Consider the following 14,719-nt stretch of genomic DNA (forward strand, 5'->3'; position numbering starts at 1 on the left):
CAACTAATACTCTTAAAATAATAGAATTTAACTGTGATCTCCATTTCTCACCTCCCATTTCAACCTCAGTAATTTGACTTTTCTTACTGCTCCACCAAGCTGCTATTTGGCTGATTTACAATGAGCTTGTAATTGATGAAACAAGGGACCTGCTCTGCCTTCCTTACTCCTGCTTTTTCCCTACAGCGTTGCTTTGGGCCTTTGTGACCTTTTCTACTTAGGCATCTAAGATATTTATATAGCTCACACTCTTTTACATTCAGATATTTTAAAAAAATGAATCATTTTCATTCACAAATCTCCCTCATTCTCTCTCTCTCTCTCTCTCTCTCTCTCTTATTATAATAGGGAAAGAATTTTCAGAAACCTGGACATATATCATCTATGTTTCAAGAGATTTGTAACAAAGAATATCACTGCTGATATCAGGTGGATCTTAGTTCAAAGCAGAGACTACAAGAAAGATATTTACTTATATTTTATTGACTATGTTAAGGCATTTACTGTGTGGACTAACCTATCCATAGTTTAATTCACATTATCCATGAACTATGGAGGACCTATAGAAGAATGGGAATCCCAGAACACTACATTGTGCTCCTATGGAACTGGGCATGGGTCCAAAGGCAGTCTTAACAATAGAACAAAGCCATACAGCAGGGTTAAATCAGAACTGATATGTGCCAAGTTTGTGTCATCTCACCATACTAATACAATCTGTATGCCGAGCAAATAATCAGAGAAGCTGGCTTATCTGAAGGAGAAAGTGACATCAGGATTGATGGAAGGCTTATTAACAACCCTCAATGTGCAGATGGCTTGTTGAAATGGAGGAGGGATTGAAACACTTGCTGATGAAGATCACGGACTACCACCTTCAGTATGGATTACAATTCAATGTAAAGAAGACCAAAATTCTCACAACTGGACTCCTAGGTAACATCACGATGAACACAGAAATGGATGAAGTTATCAAGGATTGTGTCTTGCTTGGCTCCACAATTAATGCTCATGGAAATAGCAGCCAAGAGATAAAAAGACACGTTGCATTGGGTAAATGTGCTGCACAAGACCTCTCTGGAGTATTGATAAAGAAGGATGCTGCTTTAAGGAAGAAGGGAAGCTTGATAGAAGCCATGGTATTTTTAATCACGTTATATTTTGTGCAGGTTGGACACTGAGCAAGGAACTTCAAAGAAGAATTGATACACTTGAATTTTTGTGCTGGTGAATATTCTTGGCAGTACCATGAATTGCCAAAAGGACAAACAAATGTCTTGGAAGAAATACAGCCCGAATGGTCCTCAGAAGCAAGATGCCCAAACTTCACCTCAACTATTTTGTAAATGTTGTTCCCGGAGAAGGTCTTCGTGCTTGGTAAAGTAGAAGGACAGACATAAGGGAAGATCTCTGTCAAGATGGGCTTAGACAGTGGCGGCACCGATAGAGTGAAGTATAAGAAAAACTGTGATGCTAACCCAGGACCGGGCATTGCTTCTTTCTATCTTACATTGAACGACCCTGAGTCAGACCTCACTTGAAGGGCCTTAACAGCAGCAGCAGCAGCATGGTAAAATGAGCTAAGCAAGATTTTAAATGCATACAGAAAGTATTTCATTCTCCTGCTTCATTTCAGTTCTATGTTAAAAATGTTGAATGATAAAGGAAACATCAAAAAAGGTGGAAAATATACATTATCACTGTACCAAAAAGAACTAGTGATCATTCAACTATTACAGGAGGAGGTAGCATATGAGCAAGAACCAATGGTGCTGAATGAAGAAGTTCAAGCTGCACAGAAAACATTAGCCAAAAACAAGTCTCCAGGCATCAATGGAATACCATTTGTAATGTTTCAACAATCTGATGAAGTAGTGGAAGTCCTCTGTCCTCTATGAAAAGAAATTTGGAAGACAACTACTTGGTCAAATGACCGGAAGAGGCCTATGTTATACCTATTCCAAAGAAAGATGACCAACGGAATGCTCAAATTATAGAACAAGATCTTTAATTTCACCTGTACATAAAATGTTGCTGAAGATCTTCCAACAATGTTGCAGCAGTACATGGACAAGGAACTGCCAGAGATTCAGGCCTGATTCCGAAGAGGTTTGAACAAAGGATAGCAATACTTCTGTCAAGTGGACCTTGGTTGAAAGCAGGGAAAATTCTTGTGTTTATTGAGTCCTCCAAGGCACTTAACTATGTGGGTAATAACAAACTGTGGCTTGCCTCGAGGTGAACAGGAATTTAGAATTCCTCATTGTGTTCATATAGAACTTGGACCTGGATCAGGAGGCAACTGTAGGAATAGAGACCTAGAGAATATTACATGGTATAAAATAAGGTAAGGTGTCAGGGTTGTATCCTCTCACCATATATATTAATATTCAATCTATTTGAGTAGCAAATAATCAGAGAAGTGGGATCATACGAAGAATGCAGTATCAGAGTTGACAGAAGGCTTATTAACAGCCTGCAATATGCAGATAACACAACCTTTCTTGCTGAGAGAAAGGAGGATTGATACAATTGCTCAGGAAGATCAAAGATTGCACTACAGATTACAACTCAATGCAAAGAAGACCAAAATTCTCACAACTAGACCCAGAGTTAACATCATGATAACAGAGCAAAGGTTGAAGTTGTCAAGGATTTTGTCTTGTTTGGCTCCACAATCAATGACAAGAGATCAAAAGATACATTTCATTGACTAAATCTAATGTACAAGATCTCTTTAAGGTGTTTAAAAGCAAGAATTTTACTTTGAGAATTAATTTTGCTTCTTCACCAAGCTATGATATTTTCTATTGTCTGATATTCATGTGAATGTTGGACATTGAATAAAGAAGACTGGAGAAGAATTGATGCATTTGAATTATGTGCTATAGAAATATATTAAAGGCATCACAGTCTGCCAAAAAACCCAATAACTCTGTCTTGGAAGCCAGAATGCTCCTCAGAGGCAAGGAGGAGGCGAGTTGACCTCACATTTTTTGGTCATGTTATAGGACAGACCAGTCCCTGGAGAGGACATCATGCTTGGTAAAATAGATACGCAGTGAAAGAGAAAACCCAAGATGGACTGCCACAGCACCTGCAACAATAAGCTCAAACATGAAAACAATTGTGAGAATGATGCAGACTACATTCAGTTATACACATGGTTGTTATGAATCAAACCCACTCGGTGGCATCTAACAAAAATAATATGGCATCATGCCCATACTCTGTCATCATTCATCTGGTGATGGGCACTTGGCTGTTTCTATCTTTAGGCTATTGTGTGTATGGCTAGTATGACCACATGTATATTTTAGTTCTTGATTTCAAATCATTTGGTATATATCAAAACATGAATCTGCTACTGGGTCATTTTTTAATTCTAGGTTGAAGGTTTTGAGTAAATTCCAATATTTTTTCCAGAGCATTTTTTCCCTCCCACTAGCAGTGAAAAAAGAAGTTTCCAATATCTCTCTTCTCCAACACTGGATTGCCTTCTTTTTAAAATCAGCTGTTTGATTGGATGTGAAGTGATACCTTATCGTGGTTTTGACTTGGCCATTTCTTAAAAATATATTGGGTTGCTTGCTTTTTGTGATTGATTAATAGAAGTTATCTATTCTAGCTATTAAACCTTTTATTCAAATGTATGGTTTCCAAATGTTTCTACCATTCTATAAACATCTTTTCATTTTATTGATTATACCTTAACACGCACACATTTTTTTCCTTTTATCACATTTAATTTACCTCTTTTAGATGCTTTATCTCTTATTTTTGGTATCTTTTTAAAAACAACAACAAAGCCACACTGCCATAAGTCAGTTTCTACTCATAGTGACTCTATGTATATATACTGATTGGACTGTCCCTCTAGGTTTCTGAGCCTGTAACTGTTTACTGGAATAGAAAACCTCATCTTTCTCTCACAGAAGTGCTGGTGGTTTCAAAATGCTGTCTTTGCAATTAACAGTCCAACATGGAACCAGTAAAGAACCAGGCCTCAGTATATAAAAAAAACAAAAACCTTGCTAAATATGAAATCCAAATAAATCATTCATCTGTTTAATTCTTTAGGTTTAACTCTTATGTGTGGACTTGGAACTCCTTTGGGATTGTCATGTGTATATGCTCTGACACTTGGAACTTCAGTTGCTTTAGTACGATGTGGTCGAAACATTATTTTTACCCCATAGAATAGACTTGGAAATCATGTAGAAAATCAAATGATCATAGGTTCAGTTCTGCAATTTCAATTCCATTCCATTATCTAGGTCTATTTTTATATCCTTGTTTTTATTACTGTAGCTTTATTCTAAAATTTATAATTAGGAATTGTGAGTACTCTATTCTTTTTATTCAAGATTATTTGGGCTGACTAGAGATCATTGAACTTCCATGTGAAATTAAATATTTTCTCTTCCACTTCTGTGGGCGGTGAAGTATGTAGGGATATCTACAATGATTGTGAAATAAAGTCTATTCGTAACTTCAGAAGAGGCTTGGTGGTGTAGTACTTATGGGTAGGTCTACTCTCTGTAAGGTCAGCAGTTCAAAACCATCAGCTGCTCCATAGGAGAAAGAAGAGGCTGGTAAATTCTGAAAAGTCTTGTAAAGATTTAAAGTCTCAGAAACTAACAGGGGCAGTTCTACTCTGTATAACAAGAACACTATAAATTGAAATCAATGGCAGCGAGTTTAAGTTTGATTTTTTTGTTTGTTTATAGATTTTCTGTTTTATAGATTGCCTTAGGCAATACTGTCATGTTAACAGTAGCAAGTCTTCCAATTTCTCAACATAGGTGTCTTCCCTCTATCTGCATATCCTTTCATTTATTTTACCAATGTTTCTGTTCATCCACTTTTGTCCCTCTGGGTGTATGTATTCCTTGTGATTTTATTATTTTCAATGCAATTACAAATGCAAGTTTTTCCTTTATTTCCTTTAAGATTCTTGCTGCTAAGAGTTTTTTGTTTTGTTTTTAATTCTACTTCCCACACAGGAAATAACATGCACTATTGGTTACTTAATAGCCCTGATGGTGCTGCCAGGTAAGCACTGAATTGTTAACCACAATGTTGGCCTGGTACACCCACCATCTGCTCCCTAAAAAAGAGAGAGAGAGAGAGAGAGATTATCTTCTCCCATAAAGTTTTGAAGCCTCTGGATATCCTGTGTAGGATTAGAGTGAGTTGGCAGTGGTTTGGGTTTAGGTTTATTGGACATTAATGGTCAAGGTAACCTTAATTGTATTGGTATCCTGTACTCAAGAATTTCCTGTACTCAAGAATTGTGTGCTCTACTTGTTTTCTTACGTAAGTGAACAATCATTTGGTGTGGTTTTGTTATTGAACACATTGTAAGCCAAAATGGCTCTTTATGGAATTTCATTAGGCCAAAGCAAATTTAAATTTTGTTTGAGGACTTACTTTTTTCCTTAATTTGTATTATATTATTTTATTCCTTGTTTTTATTTTCTTCCACACTTTTTTTCCTTAGTTTTAAATTTGGCTTGTGAATGATGAAAAAGGGAATATGAAAGTTCTATTTTTACTAGATATTTTGCTATAGGATTTGAATCAACTTATTTAATAGATTATAAAATGTTGTTTTTCACTACATTATCCTTAGGGACTTTTGTAACTAATATAACTAGTATGTGAATAAAGTGACTAGAATTTGTTCATACACCAGGGAAGCAGATAGATGATGAAGAGGAAAGTTGTAACAAAAAAAGGATTGGAGGAAACACAGAGTATGAAGGAAAAAAATGGTGAGAAATGAATCAAGGGAAATATATAGGGAAACAGATTCATGTAGGTCTATGTTTAGGAGTCCTGATGCGATTATTGGGGAAGAATTAGATTGCTAATTGAAAGTTTGATGGTCCAAATCTGCCAGTCATTTCAAGGGAAAAGAGGACTGTCCTGCTCCTATAAAGATTGATCATGTCAGAACCCCTAAATATGGTCAGGATGAGTCAAAATTCATGTGGGATAGATACATGGGATAGGATGAGATCTTTTAAGGAATTTACCTATGCTAGGGATAATGCAAGTCTTTTTAATTTAGTCTTACATAAACAAATTTTTATTTCAAATCCTAGTTAGTTGATCCATATGTCTATAGATTCTGTGTTGAGAATTAGTCAACTCACTACTACTTATTTATAACCGCCAAATTAATAGTCATCGTGTTTTCATGTCCCATGTAGAATGTGTAGAATGACTAAAAATGAGTCATCAAATGAAAATGGTACCTGCTGGGGCTTAATTAGGTCATGTTTGATTTCATGTTTTAACTATCAAGCTGTAAGTACATGTTGTGTATTTTTGTGCATTTTGGTGGTGATTTACCTGTTTATAATGACCACCCCTATGATAGTTAGGTTTTCTGTGCCAACTTGGCTCCAGTAGGAACATCTGGGTATAGTTTTGCCTGTCACCCAGGTGGCAGCTTGATTAGAGGGCAACCAAGATAAATGGCTTTCCAAGGCCTACATCCTCTCTTTCTCTCTAGTGATCAGAACAGAGCACTGCTGCCTTTGCCTCAACCATGTTCTGAATTGTGTCCCCTTGCCATGTAGCACTGGAGCGTGAGGCTACATAAGGACCTGCTTCACTATGCTCCCAAAGCCTCAGCTACACCTCAACCTCTCATCTTCTGCAGTGGCTGCCCCACTCTGTCATGTCTGCTGCCTGCAGGCAGACTCTGCTCATCTTGCCAGAGGACAGATACTACTGTCTTCTTCCTTGACCTTAGACCAGCAACTGGCATGAGTTCAAGGACCTTCAGCATATTAACTCTTTCAGGAAAGTGAGTTAAATTGAGCTCTCTGTATTGCTTTGTGGGCTACTCACCTCTTGTATTCCTTCCTGCTATATGAACCCATGTTTTTATATATGTATATAAACATGTTTCCTGGTTTTGTTTCTCTAAAGAACTCTGCCTAACACAATCGGTACCAGGAGTGGTTTTAGAGAAATAAGACATTAAATACAGATTTCCTGAATTGGATCTCCAGTCTGATTAGGCCTAACAGTACGGAAAATGCTGCCTTTACCCCTGAAAGCATGGATAAGTCTGCCACTATTACTATGGAAGATCGTGTTAATCCATGGTGTGAAGTCGCAAAGTTGACATCCACAATATCACCAATAAATGATGGTAAGAGGAGAGGCACTGGGTGAGAGTGTGTTTGTTATTTTTCAACAGTTTTGTCAGGATGAGAAGTATAGGGAAGCTGGTTGGATGGTCCTCCTAACATTAGAAAATGTGATCAAGGTAAAGGATGATCTCAGAAACTCAGAAGCATGTCTCAAGTGCCAAATAAAAGATGTGAGCTTCTGCATGTGCTGCAAAAGAGTCTTCTCTCCTCTAGTAATAGCGCTGACATTGCGGAAAACCAAATCTGGAGTCTCATCATGTGAGTACCTGAATTACAGTGTCAGCTGAATTACAGGTCTAGAACAGCTGAATTACAGGTCTGATATTACAGTAAGGGCATTAATCAGAAAGAAATGGGACCCTAAAACATGGAATGGGAACCTATGGGCTGGTGATCTAAAAGAGGAAGATATTGAGACCCTAGAGTCTATTGAGCCACCCCAGTCAATGGATCTATCCCTCCCACCTGAGAGGATTAATCCACTATCAGTAAAACAACTCACATGAGCAGACTAGCCAAACTTTGCATACTGAAATACCACATGGGGCTGTATATGGAGCATTTTCTGGAGGAGACGCCTTATAAGATATTATTGAAAGTCCCCAAACCCTGTCGTCCCCCCAAACCCTGTTGCCCCACCACCACCACCACACACACTTGTTTCCTCTAGAACTGTTACTAGAATGAAGGCTCAGAAAGTTCCTAAAGCTGAGGTACAGATGATGACTCAGAAAGAAGTGTGCTACCCTCACAAAGACTTTCTCGAGTCTTCTAATACACACAAACCAAAGCCTGGGAAATCTTCTTGGGAATGGTTATTAAGGGTGAGGGACACTGGTGCAAGGATTGTAAGATTAAACCAATCTGAGTTTCTTGATATGGGGCCCCTAAGCACAGATTCTTCTTTCAATATCTCAGTTCAAGAGGTTAAGAGAGGATCTAATATAGTTTATTTAGTTGGTTCACTGAACCATGGGCTGCCAGATGGCCTAAATTAGACCAACTTGAGGTACCTGACCTACTTTGGTACACTGTAGAAAAAGGGTATCCAAAAGCTTAGGGAAATTGGTCTATTAGAATTGATCAATCAGAATAACCCCATAAACCCACAAAAGGAGTGCCCCAAGGACCCATTTTTCACCAAAACCATGAAGAACAAGTTTCTGAAGAGTGCCCCAGCCTTTCTGAAGACTCCATGATTGGTTTTTTATATACGCCAAGATTAATAGGGGGCAATATCCTAAATGAACTATGACATTTGCCTACAATGGGCTGAGAGGGCCCCATCGTGGTAGGGGGTAGCTGTCAGCACAGAATCAGCAGAGACAGGTCATGTGTGGTTATCATAATAGACAGCAAGGTTTCCATAGTAATCAGATCAACCTGTCTTGTGTGGACTTATGGCATTGCCTACTTAGTCACAGTGTCCCTAGGAGTGAAATACATGAGATTCCTACTGAATATTTATTTGATCTTTTTACAAGCAGAAGTATGCTTGATCACATGAACAATAGTCCAACTCGAATTGCCAGGATACAGAGTCACAACCCCTCAATTAATGAAGAGAAGTCCAGGTACCTTTGAAGACTGACCATGTTACATCACCAAAGGTTTATCCTGTTACTCTTTCCTCTAGCTTCCCCCAAAAGGGACCTGCAGCCTTTCACAAGAGTGACTGTTCATTGAAGGAAAGGAAATAATCAAACAGTTCAGGGATTTCTAGACCTTGGCTCTGAACTGACACTAATTCAAGGAGGCCTAAAATGTTTTGAAGGCCTACCAGTCAGAGTGCGGGCTTATGGAGGCAAGTTATTAATTGAGCTTTATTTTATTTTTATTACATTTTAAAATTAATTTATTTCTTAATGGCATTTTAGCTCAGGTCTGAAAGTGGACTTAGTGTGACCCAGAACCCATCTTGATATTATTTCCCCAGTTCCGGAATGCATTATTGGCATAGACATTCTTAGTAATTGGCAGAATCCCCGTATTGGATCCTTGGAATGTGGAATAAGGGCTATTATGGTAGAAAGAGCCAAGTGGACACCATTAGAACTGCTGTTTCCTCGGAAAATAGTAAACCAAAAGCAACACCTCATTCCTAGAGAGGTTGCAAAGACGAGTGCCGCCATCAAAGACTTGAAGGATGCAGAGGTGGGGATTCCCATGCCTGTGCAAAGAAACAGATGGAGCATGACAAATAATGGTGGATAATGGTAAACTTAACCAGGTTTACCAGGTTAACTTACCCAACTTAACTCCAACTACAGCTACTGTTCTAGATGTGGTTTCATTGCTTGATTAAGTTATTACTTCTCCTGGTACCTGGTATTCAGCTATGGATCTGGCCAATGACGCCTTCTCAATACCACTTTCAAAGGACCACCAGAAGCTGTTTGCCTTCAGCTGCCAGGGGCAACAATACACTTTCACAATTCTCCCCTAGGGGTACATCAATTCTTCTGCCCTGTGCCATCACCTGTCTTTTCCACAGAATGACACACTGGTCCATTATATTGATGACATTATGTTGATTGGACTCACTAAGAAAGATGTATCAAAGACTCTAGATTCATTGATACAACAACATCTGTGTGCGTGAGGGTGAGAAATCAACCAATGAAGATTCAGTCACCCTCCACATCAGTAAAATTTCTAGGGGTCCAGTGGTGTGGGGCATGTTGAGATATTCCTCCTAAAGTGAAGGATAAGCTATTGCAGCTACCCCTCCAAACAACTACACAGGAGGCACATTGCCTAGTGGGCCTCTTTGGATTTTGGAGGCAACAAATCCATCATTTGGGTTTGCTACTCTGATGGGAAAGGCTAGCAATTTTGACTGGAGCCCAGAATATGGAAAAGGCTCTGCAACAGGTTCAGGCCCCTATTGGTGAATCACAGTGCAGCCCCATAGGATTTTTGTAGTAAAGTTCTGCCATCCTCTGCAGACAACTCTTCCCCTTTAAAAGAACAGCTGTTGGCCTGATCCTGCACCTTTGTAGAGAATGAACTTCTCACCATGGGCCACCAAGTCACCCTGAGGTCTGACCTGCCCATCATGAACTGGGTTTTGTCTGACCCACAGAGCTGTATAGTTGGATGTGCACAGCAATACTTTATCATTAAATGGAAGTGATATATATGAGACCAGGCTAAAACAGAACCTGAAGATACAAGTAAGCTGTATGAAGAAGTGGCCCAAATGCCCACGGTGCCCACTCCTGTCACAGTAACTTTCTTCTCCCAGTCTCTACCAATAGCCTCCTATGGAATTCATTAGGATAAGTTGACTAAGGAACAGAAAATTTATGCTTGGTTTACTGATAAGCAGGAGGCACTCGTAAGTGGTCAGCAGCAGCACTACAGGCCCTTTCTGGAATTTCCCTAAACAATGGTGGTAAAGAGAAATCCTCTCCATGGGCAGAAGTTTGAGCAGTGCACTTCGCCGTGCAGTGGCTAATGGTTTGGCTGGATGGTGAGGGTACTGGATGAAACATGATTGGAAAATTGGTGACAAGGACATATAGTGAAGACGTATTTGGATAGACCTCTCTGAGCCAAGAAAGTCAGGATAATTTTCTTATGTGAATGTTCACTAAAAGGACTACCTCTGAAGAGGAAGATTTTAACAATCAAGTGGGTAAGATGACTTGTACTTTGAAACTTAGTCTTCCTCTTTCCTGTGCCACTCCTGTCATTGCCCAATGGGCACGTGAACAAAGTGGACATGGTGGCAGGATGGAGGATATGGATGGGCTCAGCAACATGGACTCCCACTCACCAAGGCTGACTAAGCCGCTGCTATTGCTGAGTGCCTCATCCGCCAACTACAGAAGCCAACATCGAGTCCAAGGTATGAGACCATTCCTCAGGGAGATCAACCAGTAATCTGGTGGCAGGTTGATTACATAGGACCAATTCCATCGTGGAGGGAGCAATGTTTTGTTCTAACTGGAATAGACACCTACTCTGGATATGGATTTACATTCCCTGCATAGAATGCTTCTGCCAAAACTACCATTTGTTGACTTACAGAATGCCTTATCCACTGGCATGGCATCCTACACAGCATTGCTTCAGATCAAAGAACTCACTTCACAGCAAATGAAGTGTGGAAATGGCCCCATACCCATAGAATCCACTGGCTGTACCATGTCCCTCATCAAGCAGCTGGCTTGATAGAATAATGGAACGGCCTCCTAAATATGCAATTATGGTGCCAGCTAGGTGACAACACCGTGCAGGGCTGGGGTAATGTTACATGAGAATTTAAGTGCTCTAAACCAGTAGTCAATATGGTGCTGTGTCTCCAATAGCCAAGATTCATAGGTCCAGGTTCCAAGAGGTAGAAGTTGGAGTGACACCACTCACTATTACTCCTAGTGCAGCATTTTTGCTTCCTGTCCCAGCATCCCTATGCTCTTCAGGCCTGGAGGTCCTAGTTCCAAAGGTAGGAACATTCCTACCTAGAAACATAACACTGGTTCCACATTATGAACTGACAGCTGAGAATGCCCCCTGGCCACTTTGGGCCCCTCATGCTTCTAGATCAACAGGTTAAGAAGCTGTACTGAGGAGTGTGATGGATCCTGATTACCCAGGGGAAATTGGATTGGTGCTACATAATGGAAGTAAAGAAGAATATGTCTGTAATCAAGGAGATTCCTGAGGTTGTCTTTTAGTACTATCATGCTTTGTGATTAAAGTAAATGGTAAATTACAGCAACCAATCCTTACAGAACGTCTACTGACCCATACCACTCATTAATGAAGGTCTGCATCACCACACTAAGCAAAGAACAATGACCAGCTAAGGTGATGGTTAAAGGAAAAGGTAGTTCTACCTATTAGTTTTGACCACGTGATCAATGGCAAAGGCGAGGTTTGTGATTATCAGTGTTTCTCCTTCATATGTTCTTATTGACTATCTTTCCCTTGTTCATATATATCAGATACAAATGGGTTCAGAGTGTTTTCATTTATGTGTATGCTAGCTATATGATGTTGAGTGTAAATATAATTTCATTAACGTCTGAAAATTATATATGGCTAAAGAATTGTGTGTTTACAAGTGGCAAGGGGTGGACTGTGATAGTTGAGTTTTCTGTGCAAGCTTGACTCCCATAGGAACATGTGGGTGGAGGTTTATCCTGTCAAGCAAGCCTGAGCTTGATTGCAGGAAGACCAATAAGTATGGCTCTCTGAGGCCAGCCTCCCTCTCTCTTTCTACCTGGTGCTCAGACTGGTGCACTGCTGCCTGAGCTCATCTTTTGCCTCAACTGTGTGCTGCACTACCATTGTTTTTTCAAGATTAAATTGTTTATTGATTACACATGATAATGGATGATAAATAATTTCCAATTGAATCTGTAATTTTATCTGCTACCATTATTCAATATAGATATGTTGCATAGGATATGCCAACAACTATTTTTTATAACAAAATAAACTGTTAATTAATAAAAATTAATTTTTAATGGTGAACTCCAGGTTAAAAACCCCAACTGTCAGTGCAACTAACACCAAGGTCTCTGACAGCAGTGGCCCTCTGCCCAAGCAGTCTTCTCAGGTTATTTGTAAGTATATTTCAAATCAACCTGGCACCATTCTCAAAGGATTCTACACTTCATCACACTGCCAGGGAAGTTTGTCCAGATGGCTTAAGAGGAGACTAACTTTACACAGCATTTAAAAAAAAATGTAGTGTCATGATCAGACTATTATATTTAGCAATCAAAAGCATGGGTGCCCCCCACCAAAAAGAAAGAAACGAAAATCTAGATTAAAATTCCTTGTTGGAATGCTTTCCACTTTCCACAGAACAGAAACTAAAATAACCTGTTATACAATTAGTCACAAATATAGTACTCAAGTTCTTGAGCATATGTGTATGTCTTGAGCACTATAGAGCTCAAGTGCTCAAGACATACACATGAGTGTTGTCTAAAACATGTCTTCTTTGTAGCAGCTAGGCCCTGCCACCACTGTGCTTGGCTGAGTTCACAAATCTGTTGTAACCTGTAGCTTCCCTGTCACTTCTGTAGCTCTCTCCTGCTAAGCTTTGTTTCCTGGTAGTCATTGAAAATCTTCTGCCATGCCATAACTGCTACTACCGTGTGAACCACCATAGCCACCTTGTTTCATGATTTGGCTCCACCACCATAAGGGCCAGAGCTTCTGCCTCCAAAGTTCCCTCCCTTCTTTGGTCCAAAACTGGAAGATCGGTTGTTTTAATTGCCAAAATCATTGTAGCTTCCACCTCCAAAGCTGCTTCCATCATTACCAGATCCATTATAACCAACCCCACTGTCACCATATTCACTGCCACCACCACGGCTGCCACCAAAAACACCACGTCCCCTGAAGTTTCTGCCCCAAACAAAGTGGGCATTCCTACCAAAACCACCTTCTCAGCCACCACTAAGGTTTCCAGAACTGCTTCGACCTCTTTGGCTGGGAAAGGCACTGGCTATCTCTTGCTTCAACGGGGCTTTTCATACTTCACAAATGTGGCCATTCACAGGATGGTGTTTCTGAATGCCTCTCTTATCTACGGCGTGCTAGTCACCAAAAGTCACAAAAGGAAAGCCTTTCTTCTTGCCACTACCTCTATCAGTCACAATGTCAATTACTTCAATTTCCTCATATTGCTCAAAATGATCTTGTAAGTGGTGCTCTTCAGTGTCTTCTTTGATGCCACTGACAAAATCTTTGTCACCGTTAGATGGGCGCTTGGTCTATGCGAGTCTTCCCGTGAGACAGCCCTCTTTGGTTGCACAGCTCTGCCATCTGCCCTGTGTGGCCTTGCATTCATGGCTGCGTCCACTTCATGGCTGCAGTAGAGCAGGGGACAAGCCCAAAGCCTCATGAGCTGACCAGTGGACCATGTTGTCTTGCTGTGCGTCACTAGAGATTGAATCTCTGTTCAGGACTTATTTGCCACATCGCTGGTGGATCTTGTCACCATGTATGCATCGCTACAGTTTGAGGATTCATCGTGATCTGCTTTGTTATACTCCAGAACTACTGGCCTTTACTACACCTCTGCTTCTTATCTTTTTGCTGTTGCCATCCCACACCCCTGTGTCAGCTGCCTGCAGGCAGTCTGGGCTTGGCCTTTCTTAGGAAACCTCTGTCTATCTCCTTGACCTTGACCAGCAGCCAGCATGAGTTCAAGGACTATCAGTAAATTAACTGTTCCACAAAAGTGAATTGAACCGAGCCCTCTGTACTGCTGTGTGAACTAATTAGCTGTTGTAGTGCTTCTCCCTCTCTCTATATCTATCTATCTATCTATCTATCTATCTATCTATCTATCTATCTATCTATCTATCTGTGTTTTGATTTTGTTTCTTTAGAGAACCCTGCCTAACACAACCCCATAAGTATAGTGATTAAGTGTTATCTAATGTCTAAAATGACCCCTGTTGGTGTATTGCTTATGCATTGGGCTTTGATCTGCAAGGCTGGCAGTTCAAAACCCAGCTGATCTAAGGGAGAAAGACTGGGCTATTTACCTCCAAAATAGTTAAAACAGTTACAGCCTC

The 14,719-nt window shown here is 40.1% G+C and overlaps 1 pseudogene; it reads right to left on the bottom strand.

Moving 5' to 3' along the window:
- Positions 1-13,247: 13,247 nt before the first annotated feature.
- On the bottom strand, positions 13,248-14,040 carry LOC101649157 (annotated as a pseudogene).
- Positions 14,041-14,719: the final 679 nt, after the last annotated feature.

Source organism: Echinops telfairi, unplaced genomic scaffold (assembly GCF_000313985.2).
Source record: "Echinops telfairi isolate 266 unplaced genomic scaffold, ASM31398v2 ScPeMD7_2;HRSCAF=8, whole genome shotgun sequence".
NCBI classification, from domain to species: Eukaryota; Metazoa; Chordata; class Mammalia; order Afrosoricida; family Tenrecidae; genus Echinops; species Echinops telfairi.